This window comes from Capra hircus, chromosome 14, assembly GCF_001704415.2.
Source record: "Capra hircus breed San Clemente chromosome 14, ASM170441v1, whole genome shotgun sequence".
Lineage (NCBI taxonomy): Eukaryota > Metazoa > Chordata > Mammalia > Artiodactyla > Bovidae > Capra > Capra hircus.
The window spans coordinates 51,179,232-51,195,780 of NC_030821.1; the positions used below are offsets into that span (position 1 = coordinate 51,179,232).

At 41.7% G+C, this 16,549-nt stretch overlaps 1 non-coding gene across 1 annotated transcript; it reads left to right on the top strand.

Moving 5' to 3' along the window:
- On the top strand, window positions 12,048-12,120 carry TRNAR-CCU. Its single transcript has one exon. It is a non-coding gene; the product is annotated as a tRNA-Arg (tRNA).

The window sequence follows — 16,549 nt, forward strand, 5'->3', positions numbered from 1 at the left end:
CCCAGACGCGTCACGGCGGCCGGCTCCTCCCGCACGGCGAAGCCGGGCGACCGGCAGCGCGCGGGGAAGGCGCCCGCTCCGCGCTGAGGGGCAGCCCGCCCCTCGGGCCGGAGCCGCGGGCTGGGCGATACCCCCAGCCGCGGAGACCCGCGCTCCGCCCGCTTCCCCGAGGACCCTCGCGAGAGTCCCCCGCCTCGCCCCGGGCGCCAAGTTCGGGGGACCCCGTGGTAACCCGCCTAGACTCCCCGGGGTTTTCCGCTGCTCCACTTGTAGTGACCGCTGCCCTGGGGCCCAGGAGCGCTGTGGGCCATCGTGCTCGGCCCGGCCGGGGATTCTAACCCTGGTACGCGCAGGGGGCAGGACCGCCCGACCCCCGGGAAATGGCCTGGTGGGCATGTGTAGTGGTGTAATGCAGAAGTATCCAGATAATTTTAGGGGAACAGCTGTGCTTCATTTAGCATTATTTGCACAATTTTCTACTTTTTCATCAGCAGAATTTTGGCTTTTATAAGATGGGAGAGCGCTTTCACAAAGTGGCAGATCCTGTGTACAGAGAAATTTCCTTTCCACAGCTATTTTTGGATCCCTCTCTCTCAATATATATGTATATATTGGGGAAATGGGCATAAAGTATAGTAGATATTAAAATCCAATACATACAAATCAACATATCGCCAGTGGTCCTTTGTGTATTTTTTCTGTGGTCCACACAAAGCAATTCACACAATAAAGCAGAGAAGCTAAAGAAGTTCCTCTAGTAACAAAATCAACAAGTGATCAGTGTGATCTCTTAATGAAAGCTATATTCACTGGACTGAAAAATTTCTCAGACAAAAGGAAGTTTTGTGACAATGAACTCCAAGTGAGATGATAGACAAATACCTGGCTATTACTATTCTTCAACTTTTTTTCTTTTGTTTGAAAAACAAACATCTGGGAACCATTACCTTTTCAAGAGAAATTTGTCCTCCTACTGTGAAGAACACAACACACACACACACCCACACACACACCCATCTTGCACAAACATTTCAAGACAGGAAGGTTGGTGGGCAATGTTCAGCTGATAAGACTGGATATTTTGCATTTACAGTCTGAGAGCTGCAATTTAATAGCTTGATTTCTCAGAACAGTAGAGGTCATAAATATATTCAAGAACTATTAAAGGACTTTTTCACTTAAAAGCGCACACTTAAGGCTGATCACTTTGATTAATCATATTCACCTATAGATATAGATCATATCTCCATTTTCCTTTACATTTCCAATTTCCAAGTTTACACTGTAAAAGCTGTTGAATTTTCAGCAATATCTAGCTGATGTTTATGCCTTTATAAAAGGTTTTGTGTACATTCACGTAAGGACTTTTTTTTTAATATTTTTGTTTGACTCTGGGTTCCAATATTTTGTTTGCAAATATGATTCATTTCATGAGATAGGGCAAATATTTTGTTCATCTGTTATATTTATAATGCAGAAATTATGAACACAAGCTTTGGAATCAGACTCAGATTTAAGCTGTGGCTCTGCTACTCTCTACTTCAAATTCACCTCTCTGAACAATGATTTCATCAAAAACTTTAGGATGATAACAGTACTTTTTTCTCCTTAGTAAAACACATAATGCGTGTGTGTATGCTTAATTGTGTCTAACTCTGCAACTCCATGGACTGTAGCCCACCAGGCTCCTCTGTCCATGGGATTCTCCAGGCAAGAATACTGGAGTGGATTGCCATTTCCTTCTCCAGGGGATCCTCCCAACCCAGGGATGGAACTTCGACTCCTGCACTGGTGGGCGGATTCTTTATCATCAAGTCACCTGGGAAGCCCAAAACACATAGTAATAGTGCTTATCTCATGAAATTGCTATCAGAATCAAATGAACCTAGTAGAATGGCTGGAACATATTATCAACTGACTGATGATTGTCTTTACATTATTATAGCTTTAACATAGATATAAAAATGCCAATTTTCATATTTCATTTGCACTACTATAAAGAATGGAGCTTCCCATGTAGCTCAGTTGGTAAAGAATCTGCCTGCAATGCAGGAGACCTGGGTTCGATTTCTAGGTGAGGAAGATCACCTGGAGAAGGAAATGGCAACCACTCCAGTATTTTTGTCTGGAGAATCCCATGGACAGAGGAGCCCGGCAGGCTACAGTCCATGGGGTTTCAAGAGTCAGACATGTCTTAACGACTAAATCACCACCACTATAAAGAATGGTCAATTTTTAGAGCTTTGAGATTTTTGTAGAAGTCCGAAAAGTAACAGGAAAAAAAAAAAATCACAAGAGGAAGGGGATATATGTATGCATCCGACCAGTCCATTCTGAAGATCAACCCTGGGATTTCTTTGGAAGGAATGATGCTAAAGCTGAAACTCCAGTACTTTGGCCACCTCATGCAAAGAGTTGACTCATTGGAAAAACTCTGATGCTGGGAGGTATTGGGGGCAGGAGGAGAAGGGGACGACTGAGGATGAGATGGCTGGATGGCATCATGGACTCGATGGACGTGAGTCTGAGTGAACTCCTGGAGATGGTGATGAACAGGGAGGCCTGGCATGCTGCGATTCATGGGGTCACAGAGTCGGACACGACTGAGCGACTGAACTGAACTGAACTGATAGCTAATTTACTTCCTTGTACAGCAGAAACTAACAACATTGTAAAGAAGTTATACTCCAATAAATAAATAAAAATAGATTAAGGATCTCACGTTAAAGAAAAAGAGAAATATTGAGACATAGTTACGTTCAGAATTTTAGAAAATTGGACTGGCAATACTATAAACTACTGACCCAAACATTAAAAAAAAAAAAAAACACCTACCTAACCAGGGAATAGGAAGGAAGGCTTTGTCACTCAGCTGTGTCTAACTCTTTTTGACTTTTCCAGGCCAGAATACTGGAGTGGGTAGCCTTTCCCTTCCCCAGGGGATCTCTCCAACCCAGGGATGGAACCCAGGTCTACCACATTGCAGGAGGATTCTTTACCAGCTGAGCCACAAGGAAGGCCCAAGAATACTGGAGTGGGTAGCCTATCCCTTCTCGAGCGGATCTTCCTGATCCAGGAATTGAACCGGGGTCTCCTGCATTGCAGGCAGATTCTTTACCAACTGAGCTATCAGGGAAGCCCAACCAGGGAATACAGTATTTCTTTTTAAATAATATATTCTGATAAGATGATTGGTTTTCATCCTCTTTTCAAAATGGAAAGCCTTTTCTCTAATATGGTGTTTGATATGGAACCATCATGACTTTTTATATCATAATAAAGTCCTGTGTTATTTATAATTCTTTTATTGTAACCATGGAAAAGTTGAGGAACATAACAATATAAGATTATCACTTCCCTTAGGGAAAAAAAATTTGATAAAATAGGCAGTCTTAGGACCTGAATGACTCTATTCATAAGTCAGCTGGAAATGGAAGTGAGGGCCAGTATTCATTAGAATATTTGTTTTATAGCAGGAAACTCACCAAGACTAGAGATGTAAAAAAATACTACCAACTACATGATAAGAAAAGGAGAGATGTTCTAGATGCATGTTATTTGTATAGTTTTTATATAAATTTTTTATAATTTTTCCTTTCTTCTACTACATACTCATCTACTTAAGTGGGTCAGACATCGTAAGTTGTTGCTATAGTTTCCAGCTATGTTTATCCGTTGATATACCAACCATCTATGTGCTTGGCATTCTAAGTCCCTTCCATCGTGTTTGACCCTGTGTGACCCCATGGACCGTAGCTTGCTCGCTACTCTGTCCATAGGATTCTCCAGGCAAGAATACTGGAGTGGGTTGCCATGCCCTCCTCCAGGGGATCTTCCTGACTCAGGGATCAAACCCACGTTTCTTTTGTCTCCTATATTGGCAGGTGGGTTCTTTGCCACTAAACCCACCTGGGAAGCCCCAAGCCAACCACAGTCTCCCACAACTTCAGTAAAGAGAAAAACCATTTTTTTGAGAAAGTAATTTAAGGCATAGTCCTAGCCATGAATCGGTTCAGAAAATAACTAACAAGAAAAGCCTGCTGTAAAAATAGGTAAGGATATGAGAATTAAAGTGACCAACTTACTGAATTTTCTGAGTAAAGTAATTTAATAAAACAGAAACAATGCAAATATGGAGAAGGCAATGACAACCCACTCCAGTACTCTTGCCTAGAGAATCCCTTGGACAGAGGATCCTGGTGGGCTGCTGTCTGTCCATGGGGTCGCACAGAGTCGGATGCGACTGAAGCGACTCAGCATGCCTGCATGCATTGGAGAAGGAAATGGCAACCCACTCCAGTATTCCTGCCTAGAGAATCCCAGGGACAGACGAGCCTGGTGGGCTGCCGTCTGTCCATGGGGTCGCACAGAGTCAGACACGACTGAAGCGACTTAGCAGCAGCAGCAGCAATGCAAGTATATTTAGAAAAACTCCAATACTCACTGGAACTGAAACAGTAATTGGTTTATCCTGCCTTAGCACAAAGCGGAATTACCCTGTTTCCTTGAGCCCTTGTAGCTCAGCTGGTAAAGAATCTGCCCACAATGAAGGAGACCTGGGTTCGATCCCTGGGTTGGGAAGATCCCCTGGAGAAGGGAAAGGTTATCCACTCCACTATTCTGGTCTGGAGAATTCAGTCCATGGGGTGGCAAAGAGTCAGACACTTTTGATGTGGAAAATGGTTCAGAGCGTGCTCATTTTGTATGTTGCAGGTGGGAGTGGCTCAAAGCTCAAAGTCTTTCTTGGGCCAGATTAGCTATGTTCAAACTCAAAACTGAAATACCTGATATTCAGGCATGTTTTGTATTGGTAATAAAGAGAAAACTCTATTTTAAAACTATATGAGGGATAAATATAAAGCTTCCAGATCACAGAACTTTCTTACTTTCTGTATTAGACTCAAGAGAAAAACTACAGAGAAGTGTCAGGTCAAACTCCCTAAACTGCTAGCATCAGCTTTTTTATTAAAACGTTGCTAGAAATTGCTTTAAATCCTGCTAAGACCATTCATTATCTGAAGTAAGACTATCTTCCCCTATTAAGGAAATCTCATTGCCTTTCCATCTAGTTGTGAGTATCAAGAACAAAATGTAAATTGCTTCCTTTTTCGTTCTTGATTTTTCTCTTGGTTTTTTTATGTCTCTGGTTTGGATAGTCTGTTATGTACAGTAAACCATGTCTGTTAATAGTTGACCATAACTTATTTATGTTAAGTCAGTCAGCAGTTCCTATGTTCCTCAAAGAATCGTATAGGCCTTTGAGCTCCAACCTACTAGGTGAACTTTGAAGATAATAATTATTTTAGTTACTTATCAGTATGGAATAATAGCTTTTCTTAAACACCATTCATTTGGTGACTCAGTTACTTACTGTCAATTATGTGTGATTAATGATTGAACCCATTTCAGATGGCAAAGGCTTAATAGCCTTTGGCTTAAGGAGGAGCATTGCTATCATTTCCTCACCTAGTTCCCCAAGGAATCTGTCTCAAAGGCATAATAAAACTTAAGGGACTATAACTCTTCAGATACCAAAAGACCCTTAAATTCCCTAGGTTTTGCAGAATAAACAGCATTTTAACTTGTTCTACTCTTTTCTTTCTGATGTTTTACAACTCTCAAACAACTTCTTTCCAAATTTTCCACATTCTATCTTAGATGAGATGCCATTATGAGTCACGGAATCTTCCTGGAAATGATTGGGCAAGCCCATAATATATGAGAGCTTTCTCTCAGCTTTTCAATTCACACTCCTATAATGCAATCTGGAATTATTCTTATATTTAAAATTGAAGTGAAGTGTTAGTCACTTAATCATGTCCAACTCTGTGTGACCCTATGGACTCTGACTGCCAGGCTCCTCTGTCCATGGGATTCTCCAGGCAAGAATACTGGAGTGGGTTGCCATTCCTTCTCCAGGGAAACTTCCCGACCCAGGGATTGAACCCTGCATTGTGGGCAGATTCTTTCTCGTCTGAGCCACCACATTTAATATTATGTAGACTAAAATCAGAACTCTAAATGTTTGTTTAGCCTACTTATACTTCTCAAATTATATTTAAGGGGTTATTTTGATTATCCTATTGCACTCCTCTGCACCTGTTTTACCAGACCTCTATTTTTCCTGGATGATTTTAAAATATATATATATATTTATTTGGCTACTCTGGGTCTTAGCTGTGGCATGTGGGATCTAGTTCCCTGGTCAGGGATCTAACCCAGGCCCCCTACATTGAGGAAGTACACGCAGAGTTTTAATCACTAGACCACAAGGGAAGTCATCGGCTCGATGTGTTTTTTAATTTTATCAAATTCTTTAAGACCAAAAACATCCAAAGCAGAGGGTACGCATCCTAGGAGTACTCAAGACAATCTACCACAGTTGAGAAAGAAAATATCCCAGTGTCTAACAGATCTTCCTCAACTTATGATGGGATTAAGTCCCCAGTAAACCTCTGGTAAGTTGAAAACATATAGTACACCCTACCTATTAGACATCATAGCCAAGCCTAACTTAAACCTTCTCAGAATATTTATATTAGGTTACAGTTGGGTAAAATTCTCCAACACAAAGCCTCATGGACATCTCGTAATTCATTGAACACTGTACTGAAAGTGAAAAGCAAATACTTATCTGAGTCCAGATTGGTATGGACTATTCACCCTTCCGACTGCGTGACTGTTCAGAAGCTGTCACTGGCTACTGCTGTACACCATCACCAAGAGGATCATACAGCATATCCCTAGACTAGGAAAAGATGAAAATTCACAAGTCAGAGTTTGGTTTCTACTGAGTTCGTATTGCTTTCACTCCATCTCCAAGTTGAAAAGTCTTAAGATGAACCATTGTGAGTCAGGGACTATCTGTATTTGTTTTACCTAAAAGGAAGAAGTTTAGCTTTATTATTTAACATATCAGCTTCCCAGGTGGCTCAGATGGTAAAGAATCTGCCTACAATGCAGGAGACCTGGTTTCCATCCTTGGGCCAGGGAAGATCCCCTGGAGGTGGGAACGTCGACCCACTTCAGTATTCTTGCCTGAAGAGTTTCATGGAGAGAGGAGCCTACCTGGCTACAGTCCACTGGGTCGCAAAGAGTTGGACACAACAGGGCGATTAACACTTACACGCTTATGCTTATTTAACATGCACACTACCACTAGCATGCTCATACAGTCCTTTGTCAGTCATCCATCTGTTCTGCAGGGTATCCTGAGAAGGGTGGGCTTCCACTTGAATGGAAACTCTCATTGATCCACCATCAGTGTGTTGCAGTTTTGTGCACTATCGGAAGTCACTGATATGATTAATTTTGTAAAAACAGATCCTCTCAATAGACTCTATATAGTACTTTGTACTGAGATGGGGAGTAATCATGGAAAACTCTTTATCTTCCATCAACATTTTCAGGATGCTGAGGATTAAAAGTACAGCTCCTGGATCCACACAGTCTAGTTCTGACCATAGTTCTGCCATCACTAGCCACGTAGCCCTGAGCAAGTTATTTCACATCTCTGGGTTCAGTTTCTTCATCTGTAAAATGGAGATCATCATAATATCTACTGCATTGGGTTGTGCTGAGGGTGAAATAAGTTTACGTATATGCAAAACCTGTATGCAAGTCAAGAAGAAACAGTTTGAACCCGATGGAGTTCAACAGAGCAACAGACTGGTTCAAAATTGGGAAAGGAATGTGTCAAGGCTGTATACTGTCACCCTGTTTATTTAACTTATACTCAGAGTACATCATGAAAAATGCTGGGCTGGATGAAGCACAAGCTGGAATCAAGATTGCCAGGAGAAATATCAATAACCTCCAACATGCAGATGATACCACCCTTATGGCAGAAAGTGAAGAGGAATTAAAGAGACTCTTGATGAAGGTGAAAGAGGAGAGTGAGAAAACTGGGTTAAAACTCAACATTCAAAAAACTAAGATCCTGGCATCCAGTCCCATCACTTTATGGCAAATAGATGGGGAAACAATAGAAACAGTGACAGACTTTATTTTCTTGGACTCCAGATCACTGTGGATGGTGACTGCAGCCATGAAATTAAGACACTTCCTCCTTGGAAGAAAAGCAAGGACCAACCTAGACAGCATATTAAAAAGCAGAGACATCACTTTGCCAACAAAGGTCCACAGTCAAAGCTATGGTTTTTCCTGTAGTCATGTACAGATGTGAGAGCTGGACAATAAAAAAAGGCTGAACACTGAAGAATTGATGCCTTCGAACTGTGGTGCTGGAGAAGACTCTGGAGAGTCCCTTGGGCTGCAAGGAGAATCAAACCAGTCAATCCTAAAGGAAATCAACCCTGAATATTCATTGGAAGGAGTGATGCTGAAGCTGAAGCTCCAATACTTTGGCCACCTGATGTGAAGAGCCAGCTCATTGGTAAAGACCCTGATGCTGGTAAAGATTGAAGGCAGGAGGAGAAGGAGATGATAGACAATGAGATGGTTGGATGGCATCACTGACTCAACGGACATGAGTTTGAGCAAACTCCAGGAGATGGTGAAGGACAGGGATGCCTGGCATGCTGCAGTCCATGGGGTCACAAAGAGTCGGACATGACTGAGCGACTGAACAGAACAGAGAATATATAAATATACCACCAAAATAAGCTTTACATAAGCTCTAGTTGTGATTACTTCCTGTGCTGTGCTTAGTCGCTCAGTCATGTCCAATTCTTTGTGACCCCATAGACTGTAGCCCTTGGGGCTCCTCTGTCCATGGGAATTCTTCAGGCAAGAATGCTAGAGTGGGTTGCCATGTTCTCCCTCCTCCAGGGGATCTTCCCAACCCAGGGACAGAACCCAGGTCTCTTGCAAAGCACCAGTCCATTCTAGAGTAGATCAGCCCTGGGTGTTCTTTGGAAGGAATGATGCTGAAGCTGAAACTCCAGTACTTTGGCCACTTCATTCTTCACCGTCTGAGCCACCACGGAGTAGTTAAATATCAAGATGAATGATGCATTTTCCTCTGATGAAAATACAAGGAATCCAAATTTCCCTGTCTTTTCTAGGATTAGTACTTTCCTTTCAAGGTAAAGTTGAAGCAATGAGTGAGAAAATAACTTTATCCACCCTCCTTTTTAAGAGTATGTGTTTTGAAAGAAATACTTCAGAGAGAAGGCTTTCAAAATGATGTTTGGAAATAGGCAATTCTATTGCAAAAAAAAAAAAAAAAAAACTGTGTCATTGAGAACAAACAAACATATGGACACCAAGAGGGGAAGAGGTGGGTGGGATAAACTGAGAGATTGGGATTGACATGCATGTGTGCCTGCATGCTAAGTTGCTTCAGTCATGTCCAACTCTTTGTGACCCCATGGACTGTAGCCTGCCAGGCTCCTCTGTCCATGGGGTTTTCCAGGCTAGAATACTGGAGTGGGTTGCCATGCTCTCCTCCAGGGAATCTTCCTGACCCAGGGATTGAACTTGCATCTCTTAAGTCTCTTGCATTGGCAGGTAGGTTCTTTACCACTTGTGCCACATGGGAAGCCCTGGGATTGACACATATACACTATTATGTATAAAATAAATAACTAGTGAGAACCTACTGTATAGAATGGGCGGTGAGAAAAAGAAGGTACAATCTGTTTGTTGCATATATATTAAGTTAATCTTTAAAATGCATTCCAGTAAACATTGTTGTTATTTAGTCACTAAGTCGTGTCCAACTCTTTTGTGCCCCCATGGACTGCAGCCCACCAGGCTCCTCTGTCCTTGAAATTTCCCAGGCAAGATTACTAGAGTGAGTTGCCATTTCCTTCTCTACCAATATATATTAGGTGATAAATACTATTTGTTTCCACTTATACGAGATACCCAGAATAGTTGAATTCATAGGATCAGAAAACACACTGGTAGATGCCAGAGGCCAGAGGATGGGTGGGGGGAGGTTTGGAGGAGGAATGGAGATTTTTAGTTTAATGCAGACAGAGTTTCAGTTTAGGAAGGTAATAAATTTGGGAGATGGGTGATGGTGAGAGTTGCACAGCAAGGTGAATGTACTTAAAGACACTGAAATATACTGTTAAATACAGCTAAAATAGTATGTTTTGTATTATGGGATTTTACCACAATAAAAAAAACCGGTATATGTGTTATATTAAAACTCTAATACATGTACACTTAAAATTTTTGGAAACAATTTGTAATGTGTTTAAGTATTTTCCAAATAATGGATTTCACTGGGTCTTGGAATGCTGAGTGCCAAAGAACTGATGCTTTTGAACTGTGGTGTTGGAGAAGACTCTTGAGAGTCCCTTGGACTGCAAGGAGATCCAACCAGTCCGTTCTAGAGGAGATCAGCCCTGGGTGTTCTTTGGAAGGAATGATGCTTAAGCTGAAACTCAAATACTTTGGCCACCTCATGCGAAGAGTTGACTCATTCATTGACGAAGACTCTGATGCTGGGAGGGATTGGGGGCAAGAGGAGAAGGGGAAGACAGAGGATGAGATGGCTGGATGGCATCACTGAGTCGATGGACGTGAGTCTGAGTGAACTCTGGGAGATGGTGATGGACAGGGAGGCCTGGCGTGCTGCGATTCATGGGGTCTCAAAGAGTCAGACACGACACAACTGAGCGACTTAACTGAACTGAAACTCATCTCTTGAAAAGCTTAAATGCAATGCTTTTAAACTGCAGGCAGACCTTAGGGATACTTCAGGTTCACTTCCAGACCGCTGCAATAAAATGAGTATCTCAGCAGAGTCACAAAACTTTTGGTTTCCCAGTGCATAGATCAGTTATATTTATACTCTACTGTCATTATATTAAGTGTGTAATAGCATTATAGCTTTAAAAAATATACATGTGCTGTGCCTACTCAGTCATGCCTAACTCTTTGCAACCCCATGGACTGTAGCCCACCAGGTTCCTCTGTCCATGGGGATTCTCCAGGCAAGAATACTGAAGTGGATTGCCAGTTACTTCTCCAGGGGATCTACCCAACCCAGGGATTGAACCCAGGACTCCCTCATTGCAGGTAGATTCCTTTTACCATCTGAGCCACCAGGGAAACCCGAGAACACTGTAGTGGGTAGCCTATCCCTTCTCCAGGGGATCATCCCCCCAGGAATCAAACCGGGGTCTCCTGCATTGCAGGTGGATTCTCTACCAGCTGAGTTAACAGTGAAGCCTAAAATGTACATACTTTAACTTAAAAATACTTTATTGCTAAAAAAAATGGTAATAATCATCTGAACTTTCAACAGTCTTTTTGCAACAGGAACATCAACGATCACTGGTCACAAATCACCATAGCAAGAAAAAGTTTGGAACATCTCAAGAATTGCCAAGATGTGAAGTGAGCAAATGCTGTGGGAAAAATGGTGGCCAGAGACGCCTGACACAGGGTTGCCACAAAGCTTCAAGCTGTAAAAACTGCAGCAACTGCAAAGCATGAGAATGTAAAGCATAATAAAATGAGGTATGCCTGAAGTTTGCCAGAACTGCTAATTGATAGCAGGGAAGATGGAAATTTCCTTGTCAAGCTTCAGCATAAAACTTTCCAGAACTGGTTGATGAGATAAAAAAGAAAATGAGTATTTTAATAGAAAGAGGCAACAAGAAAACATTTCTTCTATTTAAATCCAAATACTCTCTTGAAATATCTTTTCCAGCTGGGAAAGCTATTCAAATGTAGTATTAGAATAATCTAACCTTAACACCACATCTGCAAATCACTATATCATAAAATATTAAGCCAAGATTTTAAAAGAGTAATAATGTACTGATAACAAAGCATCAAGTAAAAGCAAAAAGCTCTTATATGGAATAACATACCATGAAATTATTTTAGATATATTGATTATTTTACTTTTTAAATTTTGGGTTTATATTGTGTACAATCTGTTACCATGGGTCACAAATACATAATTCATGTGTATGCAGAAACATTCTTAAGGATGGGTGCACAATTCAAAAAGCAAGATATTAGTTACCTTTCATCATCCCTGTTCCTTAGTTTGGTGTCATCTAAGAATTTAATGACTTTTGTTCTCTTCTTTCTTCACTCAATAACTATTTGTTGGGACTTCCCTGGTGGTCTAGTGGCTAAGATTCCGCACTCCTAATGCAAGGGGCCCAGGTTCGATTCCTGGTCAGGGAACTAGATCCCACAACCAAGAGTTTGCATGCCACAACTAAAGATTCAGAAGACTGAGGATCCCTCATGCTGCAACTATAACCCTGGCGTAGCTAAGGAAATAAATATTTTAAAAAAACAACAAAACTATTTGTTGAGTGCCTAATATGCGCCAGGTATTGTGCTAGATACAGAGAGGCAGAAATTAAAAATGTAATCCTCACCCACATCAGCAGTTTAAATCCTTTATGAAATATATAAAAATATAAAAGGACTAAACTCCAAACTATCACCTGCTTCTCAATTCCTTCCCTGACCTCCAAATCAGGCCTTTTACCTAGGGAATGATTCCTCATAGGTTGAGAATTTAATTTGAAACTGGCCATTTGAACACCTACTTAGTTTTTATGTGTTTAAATAAACCATGTATGACTCATTTTCTCTTCTTAATATCTGCAAGGTGCTTTTAATGCAATCTTATGTAAATAAACATTACTAATTCAACAAACACTTCCTCTTCAAAGCACTGTGTTAAGACAGGGGGAAGTTTCCAGGTACAAAGACAAAGATATACTGTACTTGCAGGGAGGATTTTATATCCTTGATAAAACAAAAGAAAAAATGAGAAAAACACCTTAATTTTTTCTTATGCAGTATAGATTGCCTTCACTATTGAACATATTCCTCAGTATACTGCATTTTAAATTATTTTACCACTTTTGCCTTGTATTGTTTCTTCAAGCCTAGTACCATGTGTTTGGAAGTTTTACAGGCATGTTGTTTGGCTTCAACCCCGTCTTTCAAATTTCATCTTGTTACTTGTAATTTTAACCCATGATTGGGGTAAATTATTTTTAATTGCTACTTATCTTCATTGGAGAACAATCATGAAAAACAAGTAGAGGAAAATACTTCTGGAAACTAAGATCATAGAATGATCCTATCTACTTAAAATGGTATCCTGTACCATTTCCCTACATAGCAAGAAAATGTGGTGATTTGAGGGATTCAGGGCAAGAAACTGGATCATGTGATTTCCTGAGGTCTTGTTTACTTTTAAACTCTGCAAATAAGCAAAATCCTAAAGCTCACAACCTTTGGAGGAATTTATACCCATTTGTCTTTTTAAAAAGGAAGCCCTATTAACAATTCAGAAACTTTGGCATGGTATGAATGGTCAGATTTCTTACAAAAGTCTGTGATAATATAAAATTCCATTTAGAAACCTGTTAGCAGCACATAGGGGCTTCCCAGGTGACACAATGCTAAAGAATCCACCTGCCAGTGCAGGAGATGGAGATTTGATCCCTGGGTCAGGAAGATTCACTGAAGGAGGAAATGGCAACCCACTCCAGTATTCTTGCCTGGGAAATCCCATGGACAGAGGAGCCTGGCAGTCTGCAGTTCAGGGGATCACAGAGTCAGACAGAACTGAGCATGTATGCACATATATGTATGAATAATTGACCCTTGAGAAACATAGGGGTTAGGGGTGCTGATCCCTATCTCAACCCCAGCTGAAAATCTGTGACTAACTGTTTGGCATCTCTTCATATCCACAGTTCCACATCCATGGATTCAACCAATTGCGATCGTGTGTTGCTGTAGTATGTGTTTATTGAGAAAAATCTGCATGAGTGGATACACACAGTTTAAACCTGTGTTGTTTAAGGGTAAACTGTTAATGTATATAAATTACATATATATTACATATATAAAATACCCATTTAGATAGGCAGGATGGTGGTTCCCCTAAAGATGTCCATGTCCTAGTACCCAGAATCTGTGAATATGCTACATTACCTGGCAAAGAATTAAGGTTGAAGGTGGAATTAACATTACTAATCTTAAGAATCTTGAGCATCCCTTGGACAGCAAGGAGATCAAACCAGTCAATCCTAAAGGAAATAAGTCCTGAATATTCATTGGAAGGACTGATGCTGAAGCTGAAGCTCCAGTACTTTGGCCACCTGATGTGAATAGCCAACTCATTGGAAAAGACCCTGATGCTGGGAAAGATTGAGGGTAGAAGAAAGGGATGACAAAGGATGAGATGGTTGGATGGCATCACTGACTCAATGGATATGAATTTGAGCAAACTCTGGGAGATGGTGAAGGACAGAGAAGCCTGGTGTGCTGCAGTCCATGGGGTCGCAAAGAGTCGGACCCAACCGAGCAACTGAACAACAAGGTTCAGATAGGAAGAACGTCCTGGATTTTCTGGGTAGGTCCAATGGAATCAAAGGGTCCTTAGCAGTGGAAGAGGGAGGCAACAGAAAAGAGTCAGAGAAAGAGATGTGACTCTGGGAGAATGTTCAGAGACATGCAACACGGCTCACTTTAAAGGTGGAGAAAGGAAGGGGACTTCCCCAGTGGTCTAGTGGTTTAGACTGTGCTCCCAAAGCAGGGGGCCTGGGTTCCATTTCTGGTTAGGAAACTAGATCTTGCATGCCACGGCTAAGACCTGGAGCAGTCAAATGAATATATATATTTTTTAAGGTGGAGAAACGAGCCAAGAGTCAGAGAATGTGGGTGGCCTCTAAAAGAAGCTGGAAAAGCAAAGGAAATGGATTCACTCCTAGAGCCTCCAAAACAGAATGCAGCCTGCTGACACATTGATTTTAGCCCAGTAACACCAATGTCAGATCTCTAACCTGCGGAACTGTAAGATGATGCATTTCTATTGTTTTAAGTTTCTAAGTTTGTGGTAATTTGTTACAGCAGCAGAAGGAAAACAAATTGGAATGTTAGATTTATAAGCAGCTCTGCAGAGATGCAGCTAAGCTTGGGATATGAAGAATTATCTTTGTTTTCCCCAGTTTTGGAAACCATGCTAATTCAAATACATTTTCATTTTTGTTTTCTTTACAGAACTAATTGCAATTGGAAGATTATCCTGTGAGTAATGGAAGTGCTGTTGGCTAACTGCTTAACTCCTTATGACGTGTGCTCAGTCTGACTCTTTGTGACCCCATGGACTATAGACCACCAGGCTCCTCTGTCCATGGGATTTTCCAGGCAAGGATATTCGAGTGGGTTGCCATTTTCTCCTCCAGGGATCTTCCAAACCCAGGAATCGAACCCATGTCTCCTTCACTGGCAGGTGGATTCTTTACCACTGTGCTACCTGGGAAGCCCTTCTTGGAAGGGCTAGCCTTTCTGGAAGCAGCTAGAAACTAGGGAGTGCTTAGTTAAAATTTATTTCCTGTAATTGTCCTTGATGATGACAGCTGACAATTACAGGAAATAAATTTTACTTCAGAATGCCCTCATTTCTTGTGATTTTCTCACTTGTGTCTATACATCTAGAGTATTGTACAAATCAGTTACAAGCTGATGACCACAGGAGTGGCCCTGTCACACTCAGGAGTGGCTACCTCATCAGAGGTGAGGACAGAGGTTGTCAGTGGAGGCAGGCCACACTCACTGCCTGCTTCATGCTTCTATCAGAAGCACATTATTCACATATTGCCTTTAATCCTCATAGCCATGCCAATCACACCGTTTGACAGATAAAGAAATGGAAGTGCTCAGAGGTCACCCAGTAGGAAAGTGGCAGAGCTAAGTCCATTTGATTCCAAGCCCATGATCTTTGTAGAGCATCACAGAGCCTCCAGGGACAACAAGTAGTGCTGGGTGAAAGGCAACAAGGACCAGGTGTAGGAGAGTTTACAAACACCGGAAGCACCAGGTGGCACCACTGGTACTGAGCGCTGGAGCTGGTGAAAGTGACGCGGGTGGCAACTGACACAGTCTTGGTGAGTGGCAGGTGGGGGCGCCCTCTCTCCAGGGAGCGGCTGACAGCTGCTGTATGTAAGAGCACAGGCCCAGTGTTGCCAGGTCAGTTCATTTTTCAATAAAAACTAGCAATATACATTTTCATGTGAAATGGCATGACTTCAAAATGCTAGGAAAAGGAAATTCCCTTGGTGGGCCAGCAGTTAGGGCTCCATGCTTCTGTCACAGGGGGCAGGGGTTCCATCCCTCGTCAGGGAACTAGGATCCTGCAAGCTGGGCATCATGGCCAGTTATAAGAAGAAGAGGAATGAACTTAGGTTTTCTTAAAACACTGTGCAAGCCAATAAGCCACATCTATCTAGCAAATCTGCCTCAGGGACTGTCAATTTGAGACCACTGCCTAGACCCTAGGGGTCAGTACTCCCCCAAGAGTGGTCCATGGTCAGGTTACAAGAGAGATGTGGAAAGGACTGGACCAGATTTTGACTGAGTAACTTGAGAAAGGAAGGTGCCCTAATCTGAGAACAAAGGAGGTGTATTCTAGGGCATTGAGGCACATTGGATAAGGGAGTATGACTCAACTTCTCCACAGAACCTTCTTAAAGAGACCTGTCTAACCACGAATTAAAACAGCTCTTAACATTAACCTACCTGTTATTTTCCCCTCTCCTCTTTGCTAATGTAGAAGCACTTTTGGGTGAGTCTTCATCAATAG